Here is an 18,397-nt window from a genome sequence, read left to right as displayed (position 1 = left end):
ATGCATGGGTGTGGTTTTTGTTTATAAAATCTAAGTAAGCAAACTAGCTTAATAGTGATTTTATTCTTATTCATAAAATAATTTATAAATAAGAATTTATACTGTGAATCAAACAACCTTAGCATCATAATTTAAAAATAAATGATTGGGAAGCAAAAGTCCTTCTTTTAGCTTTAAGTCCACTGTTATTTTCAAATTAAATTCAGTTGCTTGATGGTATGATAGACATATATACAGTTCATCAAACAATTGTGTTATTTCTTTTTAAATATATAATTTATACAAATTTTTTAGTAGTTTTGCATGTATATGTGTGTGTGCATCTTCAGAATTTTTATAATTATACACAAAAGCTTTAAGATTTGCCTAGAATCTTTGTTAGAAAAAGAAATGAAATGTATAATTATTTCTCATAAGAAGAGTCCATGTTTTATGTCTATCAGGGTTCTTCCTGGAAAAAAGTAGTTCTTTGAAAACAACTAACAAGAATATTGGAGGGTATGAGATTTTACCTGAATGCAACCGAATGACTTAGCTTGTTTGCCACAGTACCACAGATGCTGACAGGAGACCCCTGACTCCCAGATCAAGGGCAGCATCACGGCAGGTGGTGTGAGCTTCACGCCGGCATCTGTTTCCACTTGTTCCCAGGTCCGACAGTGGCAGATGCAGAGAAGGGCCTCGGCTGCTAAACACACAGTGGGTATGTTTCACAGGTGAGGAACCCTGAGCATAAGAAACCCCAATTTTATAAGGGAGTGACTGTCAACTCTATGCATCTTTTACTCTGAAGGGAGATATTATCTTTATACTTCTGGGTAGAAAACATACCTGCCCTACAACGCAGAAAGAGACACTTGTCTCTAACTTCCAAGACCCTGCTTTTCAAATGTACTTGAAAACGCAGTCCAGGGTACAGCTGATACCAGGGTTCTTGTGCACAGTCAAAGAATGAACTTCGCAAATGCTCAAGGTAGACAAGCAGGAGAAAAAGGCTTTTTATTTAGAGAAAGCGAGAGTACAGAACTCCCAGCACGCCCCGGAAGGGGGCAAGAGGCCCGTGTCTGCGCTGTGTCTAGGGGTATATATCTCAGACTTAGCTAAGTTGTCTAATATCTATTGGTTCACGCTGGAATGCTGTTCCTTGTTTTGGCCAATCTTATCAAAAGTTGTGTTTCCGAATTTGGCATGCTTGTGCGACCCTTACTGCTAGCAAAAAAGAAGAAAAAAAACCAAAAAAAATAACAAGGGCATTCTCACCGCAGGCATTCTGTTCTTGTACATTGCTGAGATAATGCTTCTTCACAAAACATATAGCAACATAAGACATTCATTGAGAATTATCTGCAATAATTTTTATATAAAGAGAAGTGCATTTAATACCAACCATAGTAACTTCTTTCAGGACTCACAAAACTGTCAAAATTTGAGCATTAATAGTTTGCTGTCAGTAGACAGACCAGTAGACAGACTAAAGGCCACAATTTCACAAGCTAGGTCAAGTAGGAGAAGCAGAATAGAGCAATCATTACTAATTGAGGTTATAAATGTTCACTTGAGTAATAAATTGGATTGTGAGACCTGCAAGCTAAAAAATGGACTTTAATCACTTTTGTAATCCTTTAAAGTAAAACAGGATAGTTCGTACTTATTAGCTGCTAGTAGTAAATGTCTATTTTTTCAAATTCTCAGCATCAATTACTTTGAATAAATGCCCACCTCTACACTGTGTGACGCTGATAGACTGTCAATCACCAGACTCGTAAGAGGCAAAAGGCTTTAAACAGTAACTGATACACAGCAAGCACCATTTAAATATTTGCTACATTTAAATTAAACCAAAGAACCCTACATGATGTCATGCTAAAGAAAATTGTGTGGAATTGTATCGTCTTATTTCTTTATAAATTTTTAATAGCTGATTCACTATTAATACTCAAAATTCAAAATGTACAAAATGACAGAGCAAAATTCTTTTTCATATCCTTGTGCCTCAACCATACAGGTTCCCTCATAGGCCAACAATATTATTAGTGATTATATCTTCTGGAGAAATTTTATGCATATGTAATTTTTAGAACATACAAGCATATTCACAAATATACAAACTGCTATTTTCTCATTTTATCACAAATGGTAGCTAATCATACATTTTATTTCCATCTTGCTTTCTTCACTTAAATATGCAGCTAGAGGTGACTTTACATTCAACACATGGAAATTTCTTATTTTGTTTTAAAGTCCTGCATTATGCCATTTTATAGATTTACAATGGCTTGTTACACCAGTTTCTATTGATAGGTATTAAAATTATTTTCCAGTATTTTGCTATCATAAACAAAATTGCAATGATGAATTTTCAAGTAACATTTTGTATCTGTGCAAGAAGAGCTATGGAATAAAGTCTTGGAAATGGAATTCCTTATCAAAATGTTTAGTCTTCTTTTTTTTTTTTTTTTTTCACAGATGGCCATAGATGATGATATCTATAGGTTTGTATTTTTTAAAATACCTCCCAGAATCCTTGAGAATGCCCATTTCCCTTGTGAAAAACACATGCTGTAATATGTTAAGTTCTTGCCAATGTAGAAAGTTGGGATGATAAGAATGGGATGGTAATGCAATTCTATTTTGCATTTTTACTACTGTGAATGAAATTGATCATATTATTTTATATAATTAAGAGATATTTGTACTTTCTCATTGTATATTTACTCATGCACCACTTTTGAGCGTATTTCCATTTTTTCCCCCTTCAATTTGGAAAAACTCTTTGTACGTTGGAAAAGTTAGTCTTTTGTCTTTAACATAAGTTGCACATATTTCTTTTCATTTTTCCCATTTGTCTTCTGTACTGGTTTTCTAGGGCTGTTATAGTAGTATTGTAAACTAAGTGACTCAAAACAACAATTTATTTTCTTGCATTTCTGGTGGCTAGAAGTACAAAATTAAGGTGTATGTGGGGCTATGCTCCCTCTAAAACCTGAAGGGGGATCTTTCCTTGCCTTTTCCTAGCTTTTGATAGTTTGCTGAAAATCTCTGGTTCCTTGGCTTGTGAATGCAGCAATCCACCCTCCCATTTTCACGAGGCATTCTGCCTGTGTGTCTGCACATTGTCTTCCCTCTGTGCTTCCTAACAAACATTTAGGAAAGGGTAAGGGTGAATGTAATAACCACATCATTTTTCTTGTGAAACCTTCATAAGAGTGTATATCAATGATACCTTAATAAAAAATAAAATAAAGAGATATTACCTCATCTAAATGTACATCAAATTGAATATATAATCACAGAGGGGAAAAAAAAGAAGTAAACCAATTTTACTCAAAATCTTTCCAAAATTGAAGGGGAGGGAAACTTTCCAGCTCAGTATTTCACATCATCATTCTTTGCTTTTCGAATCAGATAAAGCCACTCTAAAAAAACTGCTATAGCTTTATATAGCTCAAGAACTAGATATAATGTAACACCCCTAATTAAATGTTAGCAAATCACACCAGCAATATTTTGAGAAAAGATAATATATCATGACTAAGTGGTAGGAATCCAAAGTGTGCTTAAATTCATTTAAATTATTTTTTCACCTATTTTTAAAGTGTGCAGATTTGCTTGTCTCCGACTTACCCTGAAAATGGAGTTTGTGGTTTCATTCCTTATATTTGCTTTGGATAACTTTTGGATAATTTCTCTAAGTCAAGGATGGGATCGTTACACTATGCTTGTAAGTTTATTCTACTTATAAAAATTAAGCAAATTAATTAAATCAATTTTAATTTTAGCTACATATCCTATATACTCCAATATAGATGAGGCAGTTAGTTGGACACCAGCCTAATTATGTCACTATGCCCCCTTCCATTTTCTTTCTTATCATTTTTTAGTATTCTTTCAAAACTTTCATTCATGTATAAACTTACCTATTTCGATTTTCTATTAAAGACATCTTTGTAGTTACATAAAGAATATACATATTCTATACAAAACAAAATAACATGTAGGTAAACACCTTGCCACTTGTGATAGGCTGAAAATGGGCCCCAAAACTTACCCTGAAAATATACTAATTTCCATGTAACTGTGTTATCTTACACAGTAAAAGAAACTTTACAGATGAAATTAAAAATCTTGCGATGGGACAATTATTCCAAATTATCTGTGTAGGTTTAATATAATCACAATGGTCATCTAAGAGGGAGGCAAGGGATATTAAAGCCAGGAGAAGCAGATGGGACATAGGAGCAGAGTTTGGGGCGATGTGCTTAGAGAGAGGAAGGAGCCATGTACCAAGAAATGCATTTAGAAGGGATCTTGAAGCTGGAAAACAGAGGGAAACAAACTCCCCCCACAAAGCCTCTGGAGGGAAGGCAACACTGCCAACACTGATTAGACTTCTGATCTCCAGAACTATAAAAAGAATGCATTTGTGCAGTTTTAAAGCAGTAAGTTTGTTGTGATTACTGCAGTGGTAGGAAGCTAATACATCACTTGAGATATAAAATATGAAATAGAAATACACTTAAAACAACATGTGTATCCATCTCCAATCATATGCCTCTCTCTCCTCATATATATCAAACTACTTTCCTGATTTTGAAATGTACTATTTCCATAATGTCTCTAAATTTACCATATACATGTGCAGCAGAGAGATAAATGCATCAAGGCATTTATCCACTCTCCCATTTTCACGAGGCATTCTTCCTGTGTGTCTTCACATTGTCTTATTCCCGAGTAACAAAGCGCTATCTCTATGTATAGTTGCCCAGCCTGACTGTGTTTTCCTAGTTCTTTTGCTCTAAGGTGTTGCATGTGCTAGAGTCTTGCAAGTGGTTTATGTACAAAACTAATGGGTTCCATTTCTTTGAGCATTAAGACATAGATAATTCTTCATGTTCTCCCTCCTCCTCTTGCAGTTTAAAACATGGACATATTGGTGACCATAATTCATAGTGGAATTCCTCAAAGGAGTCCTTAGATTCTATGCAAAGTAGATGTTCATTCTTCCCTGGTTTTCCCCAGTAAGGAAGGACACTAGTAGAGAAAGACTGGGGCATTGAAGTACATCTGAGATAGATACTATGAAAAAGAGATATTTAGCCACAAATCTACCTGAAATTCTCTAACTCTTGGAGGAAGTTCTCCAAAATTTATCTGAGAAAAGTTTTATCTGCCTTAAATCTGTTAAGCATTCCACTCAAGGCAGAGGTAGTGCTGAATCTTCTGAGGACACATCCTGCTTCCACGTTTCCTCTGTCTATGAATTAAGCTGGATACCTAGTATTTTAGTCCATTTGCGTGGCAGTAACAAAGTGCCATAGACTATCTGGCTTATAAAGAACAGCAATTTCTCAGAGTTCTGGAGGCTGGCAATCTGAGATCAGGATGTCAACATAGTGTTCTGCTGAGGGGCCTCTTCTGGGTTGCAGACTGCCTTTGTCTTACTGTCTGCTCACATCATGGAAGGGGCAAGGGAGATCTCTGGGGCCTCTTGCAGAAAGGCTTTGCCCTCATGACCTAATTATTTCCCAAGGTCACACTTTCTAATACCATCACTTTGGTGGGTAGGATTTCAATGTACAAATTTTTTTTCTGTGGGTAGAGCATGGACACAAATATTCAGTCTATGACATCCAACATAATCCACATGGGAGCTATAAAGAAAGCCCATAGAGATAAAACCTATGCACTAAAATAATGGCAAGTTCTCACCAAACTGTGTCAGCGGGGAGTATATGGGATTAGATATTAAAGGTGTTACATTGAGAAGAAATACAAGGTTCAGTAGGGTTATTGTGTTACTATGAAAGTGGTTACTAGGGATTAGAGTTTTAATATGTTGGCTGAAACCCAGGGAGGTGTTACTAGGGAGGTGTTTTAAAAAGACAAATTCAACTTGGACTCAATGATGGCCTATAGTTAATGAACTCAAAATACCAGCTTCTCTCTGACAAACAATAGATGATATTCCAGAGAGATGAGAATATTGGAATAGATTTATATGTAAAACCTGCTTAGCCATACTTTAAAAATACTCTCAAAACAACTTCTCACCAATTTTTAAACTAATGAATTGGTGAGGAGAATGCAACATTCTTATAGTGCTAATTCTCTGTAGCTCAGAGGTGATGATAGGGATGCTGAAATGGAAATAGATTCCTTGATGATATCAATAGAAATATCAGGGTCACAAAAATATGCAGAAGCCAAGTTGTCGTGTAGTTTGAGGGGTTTATATTCTACATTACATTTGAAGTGGAATAGTATAGTAGAATTTGGAATGCATATTTTAATCCCCTAAACAAACAACAAAATATTAATAAATAAAACAAAAATGTATATTAAAATACAAATAGTAGAGATAAAGTAGAACATGAAATAAAATATAATTGATTGAGAAACAAGCAGGAAAGAAGGAAAAAAAGGAACTTAAGATAGATGGAACAAATAAAAAACAAATAGAATGGAAGCATTAATCCTAATAATATTGATAATGTTAAATTTAAATAAAATATTAAAGTGAGAGACAAGATGGTGCACTTGTACCTTCCATCATGAAGAAAGAGACACAGCATGTTGTAGACCTCCTTTGATTTTAGTGGCAATATTTCCTATATCTGAGCCCTTAATTGGATTACTTGAATACTCTCACTCTTGAATGTGACCTGGAAACAAAAAAAAGTGTCTGCGGAATACCTTGGTTGTGATGTAAGACATTCTGTCATTTGTTCCTTACAATATATCATCACACTCCATGGGCTATAAGTGCCTTTGGCCAAAAAAGATGTACAGAACTCTGGCAGGCTCCCAGAATAATTATAGTAAAGATCTGAGTTTTAAGGTAAGTTCAGAACCACTTTGGCTGATAATTAGTAGCCATTTGAAAAGTAGCTCCTAAAATTCTTTTCCTCTAACTGTAACCTATTAACTTGTATTTGACCTGCCCTGCTGCTGAAAACATCTATGAAACTGGACAAAATATATGGTTTAGTTGTTTTCAGGCATTGTGCAAAGAGCAGTAAAAATCTTTGGTCCTTAAGGAAGACAAAAATGTAAGCCTTTTGCCTGAGGAATGTGAAGTGTTAAGCTAAAGACTGGAGTTGTGGGCTATTAAATTAGCTGAAATTTGCTGATCAGGTGGAAGAGAAGTGGAAGCTATGCATGTAGGAAGAAGAGTGGGATATACATAGTTTTATGGTCAAAGATTAGAATGTCTTTAGCCAAAGGTTAGGAGAGAAAAAGAGAAAATCTAAAAAGAATGCTAAAGATATTTAAATAATTCAAAGGAAATAATTAGAAGGAATATTGATTTTAAAAAAAAGAACATAAAATAAAAGGCAATTTTATCATGATTACATTAAATGTAAATGTACCAAATACTCCAAAAACAAAACTGGTGAGGGGGACAAAAGTTATCAGATGGAATAAAGAACAAGACCCAATTTTATTCTTTCTCAGAGACAAAAGGTTAAAAAGTAAAAATATAGGGAAAACATCATGCCAAGAGTGAGCATAAGAAAGTTGGTGTTGCTATAAAGAGTATTAGCGATAAAGAAGGACATTTTAGAGGACAAAGGGTCAATTCTGTAGAAAAATATAAAAGTCCAAAATATATATGTACATAAAATTAGTGCTTGAAAAACAGACATATTGAAAAATCTAAATTGAGAAATAAAAGCATTCACAGTGATAGCTGGAGACTTTAACATCACTCTCAGTAACTCACTGAATTACTAAACCAAAAATAAACAAACAACCCAGCTGAACCCAGCCCCTAGCCTGTAGTCTAATAGAATATAATTGTGTGAGTGAGCCCAGAGACCATAAAATTACTTCCCCTTCCTTGTCCTTTCTCATTTGTAGGTTAACTGGGTTACGTATATGGAATGAACCAGTAAATTAAAATATCACTTTTTTGAAACCAGAATTGTACTTTATTAATGGTTCCATTTGCATCTTTACCCTAAGTCTTTTGGTCTTGCTTAACAATATTTGCCTTTTTCATCTTCACAGAATGTTTACAAGACCAGTCTCCATGGGCTGAGCACTGACTACGTACACACTGGGTCTCTGCATGAGAACAAGCGCAAGAGAGCTACAGAGGTACTGAAAGACAGCATTTATCACCAGCCTCCAGACAAGCTGAAATTTACTGGTGTGCCTGACTCCCTGAACAGGTGCTGGCAAAGAGCAATGTGCCATCAGCATGAACAAGGTGAGTTCTAGCTGCCTCAAGCTTCTCCAGGAAGACAAAAGAAGCTATTATATTTTAATGACTAGTGGAATTAAAATTATCCATGAATGAGGTCACATTTACCTCCTACATTACATACTTAAAATCTTCTAATTTTTATTATTCCCTGTTTCAACCTTGATAACTAGCATTAAGAGTCAAACCTCTAAGTGAATACCTTATATCCAAGTCTGGTGTATTTTTTCCTAATTACATCAAAATAATACTGTTTTAATTTGACTTCTTGCAATTTCTTTTTCAAATGATTTTTCTATCAACATCTTCTTTTATAGCATTTATACACAGAGGCCTGGAACAAAGACAAGACTCAAATTAACATATTGCCTGGTATCCCAGGGATCATGTTGGCAAGCAGAACAAAATCGACTACAGAAGGCAGGGGCACAGTGCTGCAGTGCTACACTCATTTTTTCATTGTTGTTGTTGGTTTTCTACACTTACTTTCATGGAGATTCTTAGGCCTCAGCTACCATGACACATTCAACTCTGTGCTGTGAACACTCAGCCTATGCAACCTTTCATCTCTGGATCCAATATTATATGTGATAAGATACCACAGGCAAACTGGTATCACATTATCATTTCAGTTTATGGCCATTGCTAAATTAAAATATTTTTAATAACCTACAAAACATTACTGGATTCTATATTCTAAAGTATGAACATGACAATTTGTATTGAAGTTTTTGAATGGGAAGTAAGTAAATAAGAAGACCACAGACTTGAACACTACTGACCAACTTGACCCAAATAAGTTTTATGGCACCACATACACAACCACCGCAGAATGCACATGACTTTCAAGGGTTCGCAGATGGTTTACCAAGGAAGACTGCAAAATGGTCCTATGATAAATCTTGAATATTTATGTTAATATTTATATTAAATTAGGTTCTTATCCTTCAGGAGTGAAGGTTACTTGTGGTAACTACACCAAGTAAAAAACTATTTTGTCTGTATGGTTTGGTTGATGGTAAGGTAAACAAATTGGGTTTCAAAACAAAAAAGCTATAATTTAAAAACAGGCTTCATGACTATTTCCAGAAGATGTGTGTACTTTGTTGGGGTTTTAATTTAAATTTCTAGTATTGCTATAAGGTTCAGCAACATTTTTATGATTTTTTAGTAATTCTCATATTTGGCAAATGCATACTCAGCATTTTACTTTTTAATATTTAGAAAAGCTTATATGTCTTACCTTCTTATTATTAGAAGTTCTCTGTATTGAAAATATCTTCTGTTAGTATTATAGAGTGACTTATAGAAATAATTGACAATGTAGTTGCATGTGTAATATTTACCTTGATGTTTGTCTGTTTTGTGCCTCTCTTAGGAAATTATAAGCTAGTTCAATATGATGTATGTATTACCTTATAGTGTATACTAAAAGCTTGAAGATTTTGCTTTTTAAGCACATGAACAGTTGGTATTCTGCAGTATGTGTGTGTCTGTGTGTGTGCACATGTGTGTGTGTTTGTGTGTGATACAAAGTACCTTTACTTCTTCAAACTGCAGTCACTGCTAGAAATATAGAGCAGATGCATGTTTGATACAGTCCTGTTTTTGAACAATTTTTGGGATTGTTACTTTAAATACTATTTTTCTAAATACCTGATCATAAAAAATTGCCTAAATTAAGGCTCTTACGATTTTTCTAATGATTCATATTCATATTCTAAGTAGTCCCCTTGACCTACATTTGAATTGTAGTTGAATTTGGCTGGTGCTTGCACACTTTAACTGTTTCTCTCAGATGGGCTAACAGCTGAATATTCTCTGATTATAGGCTGAGATGTATGAGATGTTGGCCAACGGGATGGGAGACCAGAGAAAGGAGAGAGGAAAGTCATTTCTCCATCTTCAGGAGGATGCATGGTGTATGTAATCCGTGTGTGTATAGTATTTACAAGATCATCTAAAAGTGTATTTAGAGTAGAAGGCCTATATAAGTGAATGTAAGTAATTTCTAGAAAAGATCAAATTATATAGATACTACTTTTTTAAAAGAGCTAATATGACAACACTATACTATCTAGGTCATTTTAGGTAGATTTTAGTTAGTAACTTGGAATGGTGTCTATTTATATCACTTTTTGGAAACTTTATATAACAGATTTTAAAATGTGAAGACTTTTCTAAGAATACTGGATTGTAATAGTGGTTATAATCAGATAATGAAGAAAAAATACTAAATTCTATTATACATGAAAATTTGCTGCAAGAGTGAATTTAGAAATAACACATTTCCAACCCTTCAGTACTGTCCTAAAATTAGCCCACTACATTTTAGAGGTAGAGCAAAATCCAAGATAAATACAGTGTTGGGATCAAATGAAATTGTTAACAATGCCTGTAATGAAAGACAAAATTACACTTTGGGTGTGGGGAGCTGAGAAGGAGACACACTGGATTGAAAAAGCTAAATTTAGATGGGAAAGAAATAGCTAGATGGGTTGACCCAGAAGAACTGAACACTAAATCTATTCTTTGATTCACAATAGAGAAACATGTGGTTAAAAGAATTGAAGCTCAATTGTCCTCTTCCATAAAAACTATTTCCAAAAGTAGAATTGAAACTGCTTATTTATAATAAAAGATGTGAAGACAAAGGAATTAGCAAAGAAAAAGGATTAACCTTTTGATAAAAGTGGCTGATATCAGTGGAATATAGACATGAAGGGGAGACCTTTTCCCAAACACTGTCAATATCATATTTTCATGTTATTATTAATGACTAATATTATTGCTTGCATGTGTTGAGTATTTACTCTTTGTCAGATAGTGTGTTAAGTATTTACGTAGATCATTTCAATTAATTGAAAAATTTCCATTGTTCAGGTAGTATTGACATATTCATTATATCAACAGTAACTTAAGATAGAAGATGGTTGTTTACTTTGGCAGAGTCCTACTGTTAGAGAGTGATGAATTCTGAATTCAGATGCAAGTGGAATGACTCAAGTGCCTGACTCAGGGGACAAACTTTTAACCATGACATGTTTTTGAACCTTCTGTTTCCTAAGGAATCATTGTGATGATATTTAGTGTATATAGCTGAACAATGGAGAAGAAAATACTGACTCTGAACTAATACTAGTCCCTATGAACCCTAAATTCCACTTTGAATTGCTAATCTGAGTGACATTTTATGAGTTCCAGGTAATAAAATGTTCTAACAAAAGTCACCTTGTGTTGGGAGCAATAGAGCTTTAAAAATACTGTGATTATTTCTCCAGCTCTTAGCGTTACTTTGGAATTCAAGTGGCCAAATCCCATGTTAGCTCCCACCCTGTTCTACAAGGTCTGTACTCATTGAATGTTTCAAGTGGAAAGTTTTAGAGCTCTGACTTACTGCAGAAATAATAAATCAAAATTAAAGCAGCATCTCTGGAGATATTGTAAAAATTTGTACTTATACAAAGATTTCAAAATGCATGTGAGATTACTCCTATCACATATTTATGTGATTTTTCAGTCATTAGGTATAAAAGACTGAACTGTTTTGAAGAATAGGGTAGATTAATACAAATAATATTGTTGGCTCATATTTCATTTGCTGCCCCAAGTTTAAGTCAACTGCTAGCACTAGGTTTGAGTCTATTGATGTTGCTAATAAATGTCTATCCATTTAGAGAATAGAGACTTCTCAATGTTTTTTGCATGGCATGGTCATGTTTTCATATTATTATTTTTTTATTGAAGTATCGTTCCTTCTGCATATGTTGGTTTCACACATTGGCACTTTACAGTGGGACAAATAGGGTCTTAGTAGGCTGGGCATAATATGGAATATTTAATTTATAAGTCTAAGGAAAATAGTCAGTTGGGAGATTATAACAGTAGTGATCCCCACTGAGCATAGATGTTGGATAAGATTTTGATTTTGATCTCCTGTACCAAGCTTTCTAAGCCTTACTGTAAGGTCGCTACTTGATATTATCCATTGAAGTTCATGTGGTAGACAGTATCAGGGAAAAAGTAGACAGCAGGAACTGTAGAAGGGTTGAAGTGTGTTATCAACCTACACAGTAATAATATATAGTGTTATTAAAAAAGGGTTGAGGAGTAGTTCAAAAATTAAAGTTTGTATTCCACATTTTATTTCCAAGAGATATTGTAGACTTAGTGGATGGTAAAAAAAGATCTCTTAGTGCTTCAAGGCTGCCCTTTGATTTGAGAGCCATTCCATGAGAAGCGGCATATTCAGAGATGGTCACATTTACAGGAAGGAACCAAAGACTTCAGTGGTTTAAGTGGGCCATGATGGATAGTCAGGTCTATATTATTTTGCAAGAAAAAACTGGGATTGTATATAGACTGAATCCTAAATAGAATATAATTATATTCTCTTTGGCTAAGCCTTCCTGTGAGACAGTGTTGGCTTAACTTGGAAGTATAGCCAGGGTTTTACAGAGAATAAGCTGCGGTATATAATGTTGCAAATGACCACTATATTTTTTGGATCTTGATTTCATTTATCAACTCCGTAATTAAAGAGATGTATTTATGAGGACATGAAGTAACCCTGATATTTGGGATAAGTGAGTGTCACTGAGAGTCCTAGCAAACATGGACTTGCCAGAGTTCCAAGTTATGGCCATCAGGATGGGTGGAGCAGCTCAGATGGTAAGATACTGACAACCAGTAACACATACTCCTTTCTCAAAGTTTGGAAAGCCTTCTTTCCACCAATTTGGAAAGGCTGCGAGTTTAGGGACTTGGCCATTTTTTCAGTCAAGGTACTCAGAGATCTTCCCAGAACTATAATAAGAAGACCAGGGCATTTCACTCCAGATCCACGCCAGAGAAACTGAAGAGAGTGTTACTGTCATCACAGACAGAGAGACGATACCCAAATGATCCTTGCTTCAGGGATCATAGATTTTCTGGTTGGAGGAGGACGAATTACAACTTCTCCCCTGAAAAGCAGAAGTGAAAAATACATCACACATTTGCTGTAAGCCCAAACTAAGAGGTTTCTGTACTGCTATTGCTATGAAAAGAAATAGGGCAGTGTTTGGGGCTGAAATCCATCTTCTGACCTCCCCAAAACTGCATGCATCAGTACTTCTAATCCAAATCTCATCTACCTCCCTGATTCCCAGCTGTCACAGGGCTCATCTGGAGCTCTCTTCTATTCCCAAAGAAGACATACATAGTATGCTTATATTGTAACAAAGAGCTATGTGGTTGCAAAAAAATACAGAACTAAAACCATAAACATGGCACTTTTGTCTAGAGGTAACATCTGGTTAAGAAAAAATTACTACAATAGCAATATTTAAGTTTCTGTGTATTAAAATATCAAAACTACATTGTTCAGTTTTTCTGTAGAGAAGAGAAAAATTTATCCTTATGATAAAAGTGGATGAACTGAAATTAGGGTAGCTAGTGATGGGCGATGCAATCTGTGCAAAATTTATCACACTTCCTTATTCTGTGTTTCTTTAAATAATATTTACATTTTATCTTGACATTTATTAAAGAAATATTGAATCACTATGTCGTGCATGTGAAACTAGAATAACATTGTATATCAACTATACTTAAATAGAATAGAAAAAATACATTCTAATTACCTCACAACTGATTAATTAACCATAGTTAATCACTAGCTGTGCATTAATTCATAATTAATTGCTATTGATATGAATAGTCCCTTACATTAATAAAGATAGGAGTGGGACTAAATTATGAACTGTGTTTTTGTTTTATAAATAGAATTGCATGGTGTTATATTAGTTATCCATACTGCTTGAATGAACTCCTGTGTTGGTTTCATTATTTGGATTAATGAATAAAAGTTGGACATCAACCTGCACATGAGTCAAATACGTTGAAAACCTGACTCCTGAAGGAGATAATCTTAATCATCTCCATTTAAACTCAAGGGCTTGATGGCAAACATCACACACTGATGGTGTAAGATTTTAAACTCACTTTATCCCTTGCTAATTTAAAATTGATGAGGTTTACTTACCGTATTTGAGAAACATGTTCCTGTTACCTGTTATTCCTCTTAAAACAGTTACTATGTGTGTATCAAAGAGTAATTTATATCTAAAGTTTTATCTAAACAAGTTCTTTGTCTCTAAAAATAAGTAATAATGGCTACAGTGCTCTGATACAAACACTAGTTTAATATTCGTAATGATATTGAAAAAGAGATGATACCTACTTCACACCTGTCAAAAAATGGTGAGAGAGGTTAATTAATTTGACCATCATGGTTAAGCAGATGGTAAACTGCTGGGACATAAGCCTAGATCCCCATTCTCCTGATCGTGGTAAACTGTCTTGCTGGCTTAGTTATATTATTCAAGGGATGAAAACTCTGTTTTCATGCCTTCAAAACACTTTTAAAACTATAGAGCATGCACATTTAGAATCAAATAAATAATAAAGTTCAAACCCTACTCTCAATGAGATGCTTGTATAAACAATGCAGGAATTTCAAAAATTCTAATCTCACAAAAAAAGATCATTTTGAATGCATTCTATTTGTTGCTCTTAGTATTAATTACTGTGGCACTACCTCAAAGGAGGAAGCATGTCTATACGTATCATCAACCTGTGCTGGATTTTTCTTTTTTCTATACTATGCATAGGACAGTAGGGATGCTGGTTTGGATAACTGCTTCCTATCAAGATATAAGGGAAATTGTTAAAGAAAAAAATAAGCTAGTATAGGGAGTTCAAAGTGAGTAGGATAGTGAGGGTGCAAGACTCAGAGGAGCAAAGGGAATTATCATAGAGGTGCAAAGGGTGTTAACAGGAGATGAAAAGAAGGAAGGAGGAAGGGGGAAAATTGTCTCTAGCGTCTTAAGGCTGGAAGTAGTTAAATCTGAAGGCCACATAGAAATGGCTGTCATTTTCTTTCACACTAGTGAATCTAGAGTAATTAAAGCACCTTGACTCTAGCGCATGGTTTTCCAAACCTTGTTGCCCCTCTAGGCCTCCAGGTAATGATTCAGTTTGGGCTACGGCAGAGAAATCTGCTTCCTGATTATAATCAGAAGCCAGTTCCACAAGGTATTTATTTACTTATTTATTTTCTGAGTCTGTGAAGTGTCATCTAAGTGTTTACCAATTTGGAGGATTGAGAAATTAATCATTTTATCATTCCAAGATACTGTACTTCACGGTCTATCCTCACAGAACTGTCCAGCCATATCATGGAGGTAAGGAGAATTTGAGGCACTGTTTGCAAGTCAAAGGTAAATCTGAAAGCTTGCATATTTAATGCCTAAACACTTAAGGCTTAATTAATTAATAAGCCAAATAAGGCAAATATTATTGATAAATGACAGCCATTTTTTCCCCCCTTTTCAGCTTTGCTAAGATGACCTCACTTTTGCTAGTAACGTGGTGATAATGTTCCCTAGGAAGTTAGGAGCAAGAACTGATTCATGAATAAACTAATTGTGTAACCAGTTATGGAAATCCCATTCCCTTTTACCAGTGATTGCTTGACAGTGAGCACCGAACCCATTTCTGACCAAGAGGATATAAAGGGTAATCTGCCAGGGTTTCTGAAAAAATATTTCCCTTCATGACAAAAAGCCGGGGGTCTCCTAGGGCCTCCTTTACTGCTTTAGGATGCTGTTTTAAGAGTTTTATGATGCTTGGAGTTGATGATGCTTGGAGTTGTGGATATTCGGAATTGTTGTCACCATCTTAAAGTTATAGAAGAGGGTGTGGCTGAGACAGTGGAGGCACAAAGAAGAAATAGCCAAAGAGCCATGGTCCCTGGGGACATCTCCAGGCCTGTGAACCGGTCTTTTCACTGCCTCTGAATATTTTATGAGAGATAACATATTTTCATTGTTCAGGTTATTGAGCCATGTATTACTTTATTGCTGCAGATATATTGATTTACACTTTTCCCTTCCTAGCAAGATATTCTTTACTTAAACTTGTTGAGAATTTTGAAGCTACAGGATATTGCTCAGGTCACCCCGGTACCACATGAGTTCCTCTGCCATTATTTTGCCACGCTCACCTTACAGCACGTTTCCCCCAAGGGCTTCAAGCACTTTCAACTGATGATTTCACAAAGAATTACTTAAATTTTCTTCAAGATGACTAGATTTTTAAGAATAAGAATCCTGGTGTTTTCCATATGTGCTGATTAAAATGAGCAGCAGACTGAGGTGAGTTTATTAAAAATAGCAAGAATTGTAGCATAGAAGGGAAAGGCCAACAGTAGGGAGTGCCACAAAATTAAAATTACAATTTAACCAAGTTGTGCTGTCAAAGTCCAGTGAGTTCTGTCTCTTAACTCCAGTGTAAAAAGGTGAGGAGGCTGAGGAGAGAAATATGATTTCTGGAGTTTGGAGACCAAAGAGGCAAAATCATTAAGGCTGTAGAGGAAATTAGTTAGGTTCAGTGGGGCCTGAATGCAAGATGCTGGGGATGGTAAGAGAGGGAGAGATAAGAGGACTGATTAGGAAGATCCATTATTCCCGTGTTGATCTCAGAGCTGTCTTGGGGAGGAACATACATATACAATTAGTACAATTCAAGGCGAAAGTGTAGCCAACTCTTGAAAAGGACCAACCTTGGTACAAATGTGCATCCTGGTATTAGAGTGAGACTGTCAAAGATCATTCATTTCAGGGCTTCAGCTGCATTCCAAATTAGAGGGAATAAGAAGACCTAACTAACGGGGATATGGAGAAGCTTAAATGGAACCACACATATAAACCACTTAGCGTATCTCCTGGCCCAAAATAAGTATGCTTATTATGTTATATATCTAACTGTTATATATTTAAAGAAAAAAATCAAATAATTATATGCATATTTCTCTAGAGCTGTACAGAGAGAAGCATAATAGCTATTTGGGTTTCAGAAATGATTGAATAATTAGGAATTAGATATTTTAAAAAGTGATGAAACCATCTATGATACTACTTAGCTCAGTAAAGAAAAAAATGCATAATCAGAAATAAAAAGAACAGTAAGTCAGGTTTGTTTACTGAAAATATTAGGGAAAAGTTTGTAATTAAAATACAAGATGTTATAAGGTTTAGGGTATTTTTTAATTTACATCAGAATATTTTGAATTTTTCTTCTTATTGCAAAATTATTTACAAATGTATTCTTAAATCAGTGATTGATTTTTGCTCTTCAGGCAACATTTGACAATATCAGGAGACTTTTTTGTGTGTGTCATAACTGGCTAGGGGTTGCTCCTTCCATCTAGTGGGTAGAGGCCAGAGATATTGCTAGATTCGTTGATCCTACAGTGCACAGGACAGCCTCCCACAACCCCATTAAAGAATTACCTGGTCCCAAATAGCAATAGTGCCAAGTGCAAGAAACCTACCTTGGAGTAATTCAGTCTGTTTTTAAAAATAAGGGCTACTGTGGGGTGTGTGTGTTCATGTGCAAGAATAAAGACATGCAACATATAAATAGTCTATAATGAACAATAGGAAAGAGGAGGAAAAAAAGCCTTGCCATTCACCGTGTATGGTCTGTAATGCAAAGTCTATTACTTGCATTATAGAATTCACTGGATTTAAAAGGCAAATTCAGTACTAAACCCCAGAATTTAGTGCTCCTAAATCAAGGCATATTCCCTAGGATCATCTTTCAAATATCAGTTTCAGAGTAGGCTATTTTTAGTTCATTGGGGTTGTTGTAAACACATAAACTTTTAAAGATGTTGTCTGAAATGGTGGTGATGATATTTCTTTGTGCTGTAGCATATCAAAAGCAGGTGTTTCTATTTCATTGTACTTGTTTTTACAGACTTTGGGATTCCTGATGAGATAGAAATTCAGTTATGAATATGCCAGAATCTACCCATTGTTGGATTTATAAGGTAAATGATGTCAATATACCATTTTGAATATAACAGAGCCTCCCTTTTATGTCCTTCCTACTGATATGATACAATGAAAAACTGTGAGCTCTTTAGACCTTACATATTGCCTATGTTTGCAATTATGAGCACTCTGGGAAAAAGAAAAGTAGGTATTTTCTTTGTTAATGGTGCAAGTTCTGACTCAAAAGCAAATTTAATCACTAGAAGAAATATAACCTTGACCTTATTTTAAAATATGTATCTGTAAGGTATGTTATTTCACAAGGTACAATAGGGTAAAAGCTTGCCTACAATTCACAGTGAGACACAGT

General features: G+C 35.0%; 1 long non-coding RNA gene across 1 annotated transcript; it reads left to right on the top strand.

Moving 5' to 3' along the window:
- Window positions 1-561: 561 nt before the first annotated feature.
- Window positions 562-18,126, top strand: LOC118973642 (uncharacterized). The gene is made up of 5 exons (XR_005063117.2): window positions 562-716; window positions 2,467-2,492; window positions 8,011-8,212; window positions 10,038-10,128; window positions 18,011-18,126. It is a non-coding gene; the product is annotated as an uncharacterized lncRNA (long non-coding RNA).
- The last annotated feature ends 271 nt before the right edge of the window (window positions 18,127-18,397 follow it).

The sequence above is a fragment of the Manis javanica genome, chromosome 9 (genome assembly GCF_040802235.1).
Source record: "Manis javanica isolate MJ-LG chromosome 9, MJ_LKY, whole genome shotgun sequence".
NCBI lineage: Eukaryota > Metazoa > Chordata > Mammalia > Pholidota > Manidae > Manis > Manis javanica.
The sequence above is the reverse complement of the archived record's forward strand: the minus strand, read 5'-3'. Positions and strand labels throughout refer to the sequence as shown.